This window comes from Poeciliopsis prolifica, unplaced genomic scaffold, assembly GCF_027474105.1.
Source record: "Poeciliopsis prolifica strain line A6 unplaced genomic scaffold, Auburn_PproV2 SCAFFOLD103, whole genome shotgun sequence".
NCBI classification, from domain to species: Eukaryota; Metazoa; Chordata; class Actinopteri; order Cyprinodontiformes; family Poeciliidae; genus Poeciliopsis; species Poeciliopsis prolifica.
Window position 1 is genome coordinate 669,463 of NW_026562478.1, and position 11,654 is coordinate 681,116.

Here is an 11,654-nt window from a genome sequence, read left to right on the forward strand (position 1 = left end):
CAATGTTTTATGTGTTGATGAAAGCAGAGATTGGTGTTTTTCTCTGTAACATCAAAATTTACACTTTACAAAATTTACTGTGCATTTTCCCATATACCATTGCCTGGTGTCTGAGCTGGCAAAGGTCATCCCTTGCAATATTAAGAAGCTGTTGTCAAAAATTACGATCTTAATTTTTATTTACGAAGCAAAAGATATGAGTCACACTATCTTGTACAACATAATTTACAGTATACAAAGTCTAAAAAGTCTAAAACAGAAGGATTTTATACCCTTGCTAATTCATCAGTTCGATTTCAGAAAGGAATCAATGACATTTTTTTTATAACAGAAACATAAAATGTACTCATTTTACATCTTTAAGATGACTATAACAAGACTCACTGTGTACACTGAGGGCGATGAGTTCGGTCAAAAGGAAAACGTTCAGGATTCCCAAAGATACGGCCACACCGAGGCAGAGCCTCTCTTTGGAGCTGCTGCTACCTGAACAGAAACCTGAACAGAAACCTGAGCCTTAGCAAAATGTAATTAAATTAAATACATACTATATTTCTCTGTAACTTTGTTCTTACCTGTGGGATGAGATGCACTTTGTTCAACAGGTTCCATATTGACGTAAATTTCCTCCATCGCTTCAAAACTCTGTACTGGGTTTTTTATTTTTTTTAAAACATTGACTATAAGTAGTGGAACAAAGTGTAAAAAACTGTGGGAAAGAGGTGAGATGTCTGGGGTTCAACATAAAAACGTATTTTAGAGATAACAACCAGATAAAGAAATTCATGAGTATGGAATCAGGATTATTTTTCTTAAATATCTTACGCCACATAAAATTCTTGAAGGTTTCAATAATTTCCTAGGTTCATATTTGCTGAGTCAATTCTGTATCGCTGAATATTTATTTCTCCTTTTTTCTTTGTTTTCCCTTCAGCTCGGTTAATCCTACTCATAATAAACACATTACAATTTTCTTTGGGTGACAAAAATAATTGACTTTTACATTCACGCACAACTTTGCGGTTGACCACATGGTACTGCATGGCACCGCATGGTATCAAAAATTTAAAAAATGTTTTAAATCACTGATATAAGAGTAAAAACAATAATAATAATCTGATGTTGAGATATTTCTGCTCTTTGTATCCAAATGATTTCCTTGAAGGCTAATACATTGTTGGAGCAGATAACCGGTTCCCTCCTCTGTCATATTAAGATCATAATTGTGTCATATGGATCCAACAGTTTTTTTTAGGTCTCAGTCTGTCCTGATAACTAGACATAGTCTTGCTCTCAGTAAATAGAACTGTGATCTTTTAACCTTGTTTCTTGTGCAGTAGCAGAAACACTTACATTAAGAAGCCACAGTCCTTGAGTTGCATTCCAAATGACCAAACTTGTATCACCCATGAATCAAATAATTAAGGAATTGAACATATTTGTTCATATTTTTAAAGGTATGTAGTTTTAGGACCGCTATCTACTAAAAAAAAAGCTGCATAATTTGGCTAGTTGGCTGTAAACCTCAGTCACCATGTTTCCTCATCTTCTGAAACAACCACCAGGCAGAGAGCAGATTGACAATCAATTTGCTTTGTGAAGCACCGCCTCACTGGGAGGGAATCAAAAGGCTAAAGTGCCAATCAGGTGCAAGTTGGGCGGTTTAAAGTAAGAGAAACCAGATACTGCCTTCAGAGCATGCTGAAGATCAACAAGCAAGCAAAACATTCACAAAATGGATGTAGAATATCGGAGTTCTGGAATAGAATTGGAGTACAGGATAGAAGAGTTGACTGAATAAAGACGTTGCACAGAAATTCAGACTGGGAAGCTAACTGGCAAATTGCTAGCTAAGTATGTAGAGCAGGAAAATAGGTTGGATTTACTTAAATTTATGCAAACCAATTGCCTCAAAAGATTCAATTACTGCAACATATAAAATACAAGTGTAGTTACACTGTGTAATTTTGGCAAAGAATATTCTTAAACTCATCCAGAATATTATTCTCTGCAAAACTTCTTTTATTTTCTACCTACAGCAGCAGCAGCACCAGCAGCAATATATTTGCTACATACAATAAAGATACACGGTCTCATTTTTTATTTATTTTTTGACATAGTTGTCCTGTTCAAAACCTTGTGGTTTGCTTGAGCAGAAATGGTGTGGTGTCTGCTGGGCATGTTAAAACGTTAAACATTTAGCACACAACATCTTCACTACTTTCATATAGTTCACTTTTTATTTTTTTTGTTGTTGCGTGGACTCAATTTAAATAGATTAACTGATAAAGCTTTTTTTTTTTTTTTGTGTTTTATCCAAAGATTCCTGCCAATGGTTTAAGATGAGTATAAACAACTAGTTGATGATAATTAAGTGATGTTCACTCGGACAATTTTTTAAAAAGTCTGATGTTTTATTTTACACCGAGAGCGGCCAAAGTCCAGGTTCAGCAGAAGGCTGAAGGCATCTGATTCTGGCTTCAAACTAAGTACCTGTTTGCTTTACTGCAGAGCTTTGGTAAGGTTAAATTTAGTGGGCTAAAGAAAATCAGACAGTTGATTCTCCAATGTGAGAAATCCCTTGAGGTAGTCAAGTTTCTTGTTTGTTCAAATTTTGTTAGTCATTTACATAGTATGATGACTAATTAACAGTTGATTTATTAAGTGATCTTCACTTAATAAATACAATGTAATCTTTCAATTCATAGTTGAAGTTCTATTATCGAAATTCTAAAAATTAAATATTTCGTCGTATATTTCAATAATTCCTTTCATTCAGTCTAAGCTCCCTGAAAAGGAGAAATTACCTTTCAGATCAATATATTTTTGATTGCTTTGAGTATCATGATATTTTTACTTCATCTGGCTGATATGATCTTCTTTAACACATGCTGATGGTTCATATTGTTCGTTAATAAGCTTATCATTTACAAGAGGTGAACATTAGTGAACATTAGTGAACAGATAGCATCATGAGAAGCAAGGAACAAAAGCTGTAGATAATTTTAACGGTAAAAAAAAAAACAATCACCATGTTGTGACCAACTCTGGGAGAAGGGCTGTGTAGTGAGTATGTTTTTTTTTTAATATTTGTTTTTAGGTAAAGTGCACCATTAGCAAACTTAGTTAATGTTATTATAAGTTGGGCTAGTTGTCAGAAGATGTGAGAGGGGTTATTTTTTTAAAAAAAGAAAAAAAAATCACTGATTGAATGGTTGGTTGATAGCCAGCATATATTTGAAGTTGTGCAACAGAAACCAAAATAAAAAAATTATATGAAACCTGAATGGCCATTCAGTTTGATAAATGTTTACGCAGACCATCATTCAATAAATTGATAGAAATCCAAGTGCACGCATCAACTCTAAATAATAGGAATTGTATTCACTATCTGAATACAGACTGAAAGTTTACATTGATCATTTATAAGCTTCAGTAACGGAAAATTCAACAACTATATTTCGTTATTGAACACATCAAGTGTGTAAAATGATGGATGGAGGAAAAAAAGCATCATTTGGGCCGAGAAACATACAGCATATAAGTTAGAGACAAAAGTAGTGGATAATGATAAAGGTAACAAAATAATTTACCATGTCGGAGCGTAGTTGCGCAGTGTTAAGAAAAAATAAAGAAAGAAAGAGAGAAAAAAAAACTTTCAACTCTGGGGAAAGCTAAAACTTAAATATGAGTAGTCTCAGTAAGGTCAGTTTAATAAGTGTCACATATTCTTAAGAAATAAATTTACAAATGAGAAACTTTTACTGACATGTTTCACACTAGCGAGTGTTACAGAGAAAAATGTATGAGTTTCAAATGTGTTTATACCGGCGTTTACTATTTTGGAGAAAGCATGAAGCTCTGGGAAGATCAGTGTTGATTCAGCAGCAGGAAAAAAATTGAACCAAAGTAGCATTTACAATGATGCGAGGATAAATTTTGGAAAATTCTGGACAAATTCTTTAACCAAGGAAAGTTAAAAGTTTAATTTGAATAACCTCCCGTTGGCCTGCTTACAAACAGTCACATATTCTTAAGAAGTACATGTACAAATGAGAAACATTTACTGAAATGTATCACACTAGTGAGTGTTACAGAAAATCTATGAGTTTCAAATGTGTTTAAACCGGCATTTACTATTTTGGAGAAAGCATGAAAGAAATCACAAACTTGTAGTCAGTACTAACTAGTCATGCTACCATAAATAATGTAGTTAAATAGCAGGTTTTCTTTAGACGTATGTATTTGCAGGGGGCAGGGGCTTTTTTTTTTTCCCCTCACGACTGCCCCAGACACACAACAAGGCAATTAGCACTCCCCCCTCTGCATTGACCCGCTGCGGCGCAGCTGAGGAGCTTTACTTGTGAAAAATCAGAAGCCTGTTGTAATATCGTATGACAGGAGGAGAGCGGGTGTTTCTAAACATTTCTTCTGTCTTAAAAAAATAAACAGAGAGAAAAACAGAGAAACCAGATGTGGTCTGGTTTGCCCTCATGAACCACCAGGGTTCATGAGGGCCTTGCTCTGAATTCCCCCGAGGTGGCTAATTTGTCATTCTGTATCGCTCTGAATTCCCCCGAGGTGGCTAATTTATCATTCTGTCTGCATCCTGCAAGTTTGCAAGTATGCAACTAGTACATTCCTTCTCTCGCAGGCCCTGCGTATCGCAGCTCAGACCTCCAGTTGTAGGCCTGGCTGAACACAGACACAGAATCAGAAGCAACATCTCCGGCATCTATTTCAACTTCACTAGGTTTAGTATATAATTATATACATTTTACTTGATTAAATAACTGTTGTTGGTGCTGTATTACTCTTAAAAAGAAAGTCAGATATACGGCATTTTCTGAATTCAGCAGAGAGAAAACAGAAAAACCTAACACACAGACCATATGTCACTGAGAACGACCCCGAAGGGATTTCACAGGCCGTACCTATATTGATCAAGCCCCCAGCTCAGACCCCAGTCGTAGGCCAGTCACAGAATCAGAAGTAACATCTCCATTCCAAATCTATTTAAACTTCAGTAGGCATAGTATATAATTATATACATTTTTCTTGATTAAATAACTGTTGTTGTATTGGTATTACTCTTTAAAAAAGAAAAAATCAAGAGAAGGAGGAGGAGGAGGAGGACGAGGAGGAGGAGGCCGAGGAGGAGGACGAGGAGGAGAGAAGAAGGAGGAGGAGGAGGAGGAGGAGGAGGAGGAGGAGGAGGAGGAGGAGGAGGAGGAGGAGGAGGCACCCGTCACATTCGAAAGGGAGGAAGGGAGGGATGGGGTGGGTGTAAGGCGGGACTTCCGGTCATCTAAGGCGGGACTTCCGGTGTTCTAAGGCGGGACTTCCGTTCATCTAAGGCGGGACTTCCGTTCATCTAAGGCGGGACTTCCGTTCATCTAAGGCGGGACTTCCTGTAAAAGGGGCGTGGCACCTGTCAAAATGAGATTTGATGAAAGCCTGCCCCTAATGTCTCTCTATTGTCGATTGACTGAATGCAAGTGAAAGCACATGATTTCACAGCAGTGGTTTGCACTTTGGCTAAATCAATAGGCCAGTTCTTTAGAGGGTAATAATTGGATTTTTAAGAATCCAAAATAAAAACCAGGATGTTTGGAAAAGTCATACTGAAGCATCATTGATCTGTTTAACAGCACCTGAGAAATCTTTGAAAAAACTTAAAGTTTCAACAGAGGGTTTAGTCATTTTAACTTCAGCTGTCAGTTTTTTTGCCTGTTTTGTCACATGATGCTTACAGTAATTAGTGTCGATGTAGTACGGTATGTAGACGTACTCTCCGGATTTGAACCACTTGCAGCCTGTGATGGTGCACGGGTCTGCATTCCTCTTTAAGATTTTTGGCATAGCAATGTCATCATATCGCTTTGGCTCTGCGACACAGCAAATGACAGACAAACACAGACAGGAATGCAAAAACAAGACTGCAATTTTAAATTCATCTGACATCAAAACAATGCGTATTTGTTGTTATTTTAAGGATTAGAGTTAAAATGATACGTTTTTCTCATTATTATCTGCTGGGTGTTTTTGTTTTGTGAGCTTGTGTCTCACCTTTGTCAGCTTGTGGTTGTGGGATGCTTTTAAAGATATCCATAAACTCTTCTGAGAAAGAAATGTTGCCAGAACCTTTGGTTAAATTTATGCCTCTGCTGTGTCAGATAAAATTGATCTTTGTTTCAAACTCACTGGGATACTGAGCAGGTTCTACTACAGGACTCTGGAACACAGATGGAAGAAAACTGCGTCATTTTGGTCTTTTACATGTTGAAACTTTTCTTTTTTAAAAAATAAATACAATCAAAACGAAGAACAGCCTTTCATAAATCTTGGGTTTTGTCTAAGCTGTGAGGTGAATCAGTAAAACGAACTGATCCCATCATAAACTTACCGTGTCGACAGTTTCCACTGAGTTGAAGAGAAGGGACAGAAAAACCGGGATCATGATGAAGGTCCTGAAGCTTCATCGTGACACGAAAAGAAAATATGCTTTCTTTCTGTTTCAGTTTGAAAGCATGTAAACATGATGAAGAAAACAAATGGGAGTTAAAGAAGAGTCAGAGAGCCGTTTACCTGACGGAGCAGCTGAGGCTCAGATCCCGTCTGACACAAGAAACTGCTGACCAAGCTTTTTATATCCATCATTATTCCAGATGGGACAATCTGTTCCCAAAATAAACCAGTGCTGTTACAAGTTGCAGGTGAAGTGCATCACTGTTTGGTCCCGTCTTTGCACAATGTAGCAGCTTTTAACAACATGCAGCTCACGTGAACATAGAAGCAAATCTGTTTTTACAAAAATACAAATGGAAAAAACAGAAGTCCAACTGAAAACAAAATGCTTTTAGCTCTTCCAGATGAGAAAGTGAAATAAATGTTGGGCTGTTTTCTCCCAGGTGATTTTAAATCTCTTCTGAAAACTTGTTTGTTTTCCTTTTCTTTTAATCCTTGGAGCTGGAGGATTAGGGCGATTCAGTCAATATTTTTCTGCTTTCATTGCTTATTTTATCCTGTCATTGTTATTTTGCCTATTCTTTCATTGGAAGTAGTAGAGTTGTTATCGACTAATAACATTCTAGAACATTTGTGCAGGGAGGTCATGATATTGACCACATAAAGAACAGAAATATGTTTATATTATGACACAAAGCACACTGGCATTTTGTAAGTCAGCGTTTCTGTTCTCAACTAACAAATTAAAAGCTACATCCTTTGTAACAGGAGTATCCATCACAAAAGTTTCATCACTTACAGCACCAGAATGTAACTTTTATAGAAAAAATATTTTTACATACTTGTTAATATTATCATTATGTTCTGACAGTATCACATAAAACAGATAATCTGTGGAAAAATCGAGATCCTCTGCAGAAGCAAATCAGTCAAATCAGAGGCAGTAGGAGGGTCTTAGCGCTGTCCATCACTCTCATCCTCTTGCTTTTTACAAAACTACAGGCTATGCTGGCTCACCGCAACATAGCCTGCTAGTTAGCAAAGCCACAGATTATGGTAGATAAACAGGTTTTTTGTAACTTGGAGTTGCTTTTCAATCAATAGCAGATTTAAAAGAGTACAGGAGGATGATTAGCAGCGCTAAGCCCCTCCTCCTGGCTCTGATTGGTGTTTTTGACCAGGAGAGGAACATTTCTTCAGAGGGCAATGGCAGGAGGAAATAGAGGAGTTGATTTTTTGTTTTCATTGCTCATCTGTCTCACAAGTCACAACCATGTTTATTCTTACTTCAAATAAAAGTAAGAATTAACATTTTATTGTATCTAAACTCATTTAAAACTCTGAGTATGGTTAGCATAAGAGCACAAATATAGTCTATGAATATATACTTTTATTTATCTCACCTGCTTTACATTATTTTAGCATTTAATTTTTAAACAACTTCACACTGAAAGTGTGGAGGCTTTTATTTTGTGGTGCTGCACTAAGGAAACCCTGATCTTTGTCCCAAATGTCCAACTGTTACAGAGAGAAAGAAACATTGATGTTGGAATGATCAAATTTTATTTGGTACTTGATTGAATGGATTACATGAATTACAATACCATTAAATTTCAGAAAAAACATGTTGGTCACAAGAATAAAACATGTTGGATGAGAACTTGTAACATTATGTAGATAAAAACCTTTTTAGTCCAAATGTAATTGGGGAACTTTTACATTTCACATTTCCATAGATTGTACATTCTTGAATAATTGCCTTTTATTTAGATATTTTATACCAGTCCAGTCCATCTTTCCATCTTACACAGTTTTTATGTCACAACATAATTTACTTAACCAAAATTCCCCTTAGATTTATCTTCAATTGAAACATTCCTTTCCATTTTTTATAGCAGATGCAAAAAAAGCCAAACCATAGTATAAAAGAAAACCTTTTTTGATAAGAAATCCTTCACCAATAAGCACCAATATGTATTCTGACATTAACAGATTGAGATGTAATACCCAAAAATCTGTTTCTTCAGCAACTGTCTTCAGCAGTTATGTAGTTAAGTAGTTAAATGCAGTAAATGAGACAGCAGAGGAAGAGTTTCTGTAGCTCTGAGATTTTGAGAGAGGAGCAGGTCAGAGCCGAAGGTCAGCTGGCGAGCTGAAGTTTCTCCTTTATGGTGTTGAAACTTAAGCTGAGAGAAAAAGTACCGTAAGTCATACAGCTGCTGGAAATGCTAGAGAAATGTTTGAAAAGATCAATATTTTACTCACAGCATCCGTAGAGCCTGTTGATGCGGGCGATGTCGTTGGCGCTCATCGATGAGGCTCTTCCAAAGTCGAGGGAAGGATTAGCTTTGGAAAGGAGAGTCGGTTGGCCGTTTCTGGAGAAGGCGGTCCTGGAAGAAGGAGGAAGTGATGAACAAAATGCATCTGCAGTCACAGTCAGACTGAAAACAGCAAGCTGTGTGTAACACAATAGAAGGTATTTTTGAAGCCAAGACTCACTTGGAGTAATGCATAATGGAGTTGAAGTCGTAGGGAGTGCCCAGGTTGTTAGTCTGCACCTTCTCAAAGTTGTGTTCCTTCCCTGATTAAGAAAAAAAGTTAACTTTTTAAATTGTCACTTTTTCAGAAAATGTCACTTTTCCATTGCATAGATAAAAGTAGAACATGAGGCAATGTGATCTTACAGTTTAAATGTCAGTTTCCAAACTTCCCACACAAAAACCTGCTGAGTTCTCTGATTTTGGTCATTTGGAAAGTATTAAGTTCCCTATGAATGGCTGAATGGATCTGAATGCAAATAGTTTTTTTTTCATTTGTGTCCAAATGTGCAAAATACAGAAATGTATGACTTGTTTAAAATACTTCTGTTTTCAGATCTAACCAAGATGTTCTGCAGATAGAAGCATTAAGCCACGGTTGTGTGACTGAGCCACCTGGGATGATGTTCTGGGTGAGGACCTGGACGAAGGAGTCTCTGTCAGAGCGGACATGTTCGTGGTGGAAGCCCAGAGCGTGGTTGACTCATGCTGCACCGTGGAGTGATACACGCAGCCATTTCTACTAAGAGACACAAACTGTGCTCCACGCTGACGGCCCAGGTAGGACCAGCACCTGACGGGGAGATCAGGAGGAAATCAGTGGAAATGTGTGGAAGTAAAAGTCACGGTATGTGACTGAGTTCCTACCCGGATCCTGAGTAGAAGTGAAGGAAGTTCCTTTGGTGTGATGAAATCCTCCAGACAAAGCGAATGCAGGTGAGGCGTGGAAGCTCACCAGGCCCTTGATGATGATGTTACGCTCTGCCGTGGCTGCAAAACAAAACATCTTACACCAAGGTCCTAACTACAAAACAAACTCCAACACAGACATCATCTACTGTTCCCTCTGCCTTCTGAAATAAACATGAAAGAACTTGGAAAAGTTTGCATCATTTTAAAGTCTTGTGTGTTTATTCAGGTGCTGGTTTTGCTCACAGTAAGATCTGGAGATGTAGACGGGAATGTAGACATATTTTCCAGTTTGGGCCATTTGCAGCCGGTGGCGGTGCATGGGACTGCGTTCCTCATTTGCTCAGAGCAATGTCACCGTGGACCAGTGGAGTCTCTGCAGAAACACAAAACACACAACAGAGTGAAGAACATTGATTCTTATGACACAAAGGATTTTTGTGTATTCTTTGACCTCTGCATCTTGAACAAGACATGCTGCATTGAGCTGGCCAATGAAAGCACTCCAGGAGAGTACAGAGTCTTTTACTACTTATTCTTATTACACACAAGGAACCAATGTATTGTTTTATACTTTTACAATATTTTTAAAATGCTTTGCTATCCTGGTTAGAAATTGTACAGACTGCAAATAAACCGATTGATCACTAGTGAAATGTAGGGACAGTTCCTTATGCAGATTAAAAATATCCAGTTTCTTATCAGGCTTGAAGATTTGACAAAGGCAAACCATTAAGCTAATTTCTGAGAAATGAATCAGTCGATTTATTAATAGATGATGATTATTTTTTTGTCTTGACTTGCAAATATAAAATTACATTCAAAGCTGTTGGGTTGTGTGAAATTGCTCTCTTACTTATGCCTTCGTTTGCTTTGGAGATGATTTCTGTGACATCCATGTCCTCATCTGTGGGAGGAAGGAAAGAAATCCACATGTCAGAGATTTCAGTTTCACTTCAGGTTTCTTTTATTTTTTCTACTCACTGATTTGGTTTTCACTGTCATCTGCTTTCTGCAACACAAACAGAGATTTCAGCATTTAATGACAACCACATTTCTTCTGCTTCATGATGGTTTGGATATTTGCTGTTGATGCTGCATTGCAAACCCAATATATCTAAACACATTAGGCTTCCCTATGTTGGATGAAACAAATTAGTTTTATTTGTCTCCCTTCAAACTTACCAGAGGAACAGCCGCCGTCCTTGCCATCGAGATGGTGAGGAAGAAGAAGAAGAAAACTCTAAACATCTTGCTTTTCTGCAGGGAAGCTTCTGACCTGAAAAAATCCAAATCTAAACAGAGTTTTGTTGTTAAGATAACAGTTCAAGTCTTGGAAGATAAAAGCAGTTTGTTAAAGCAATAAGAGAGGAATGTGAGTGGAGGAGAAGAGGCTACCTGTCAGTCCAGGAGTCTGAGGCTGGATGCAGAAGCAGCTCAGCCTCCCACCTTTTAAACGCTGCGAACACGGGGTGTGCCTCAGGGCTCATTGTTTGTGCATCAGTCACCTGTCAAGTATCTTATTGATCTTGGACCAAAATGGGAACACAGCTTTTTTTTTTCCCATCACTTGAAGGAAGTTGTCAAATGTTAAGTTATATGCAAATATTTAATTTGCCACTTGAATTATTGTTTTGAAACTATCAATGTAAAGGTGTAATAAAATGTAATTGTTTAGAAAAAGTCAGATCTACAATTCAGAAATAGAAGTATACTCACAAAAACAGAAAGAGCTAAAAACAACCTCAACGTTTAATGTTCAGTTAAATGTTAAGTACATTTTAATGAGCTTACATTATTATTACTCTGATTGGGATTTAATTGCCCTGAGAATAAACCTGAAGTGGATAATAGGAAAAGCTTTGAGCTGAACAGTTTGGACTTTAATGATCAGAAAATTCACAGAATGAATTCAGAGATATTAGAAGCTAAATTATTTATTTGTAGTAAAGTTTCCAT

At 37.2% G+C, this 11,654-nt stretch overlaps 1 pseudogene; it reads right to left on the bottom strand.

The window, feature by feature from the left end:
- Positions 1-8,008: 8,008 nt before the first annotated feature.
- Positions 8,009-11,167, bottom strand: LOC129354100 (hatching enzyme 1.2-like; annotated as a pseudogene).
- Between the last annotated feature and the right edge of the window lie 487 nt (positions 11,168-11,654).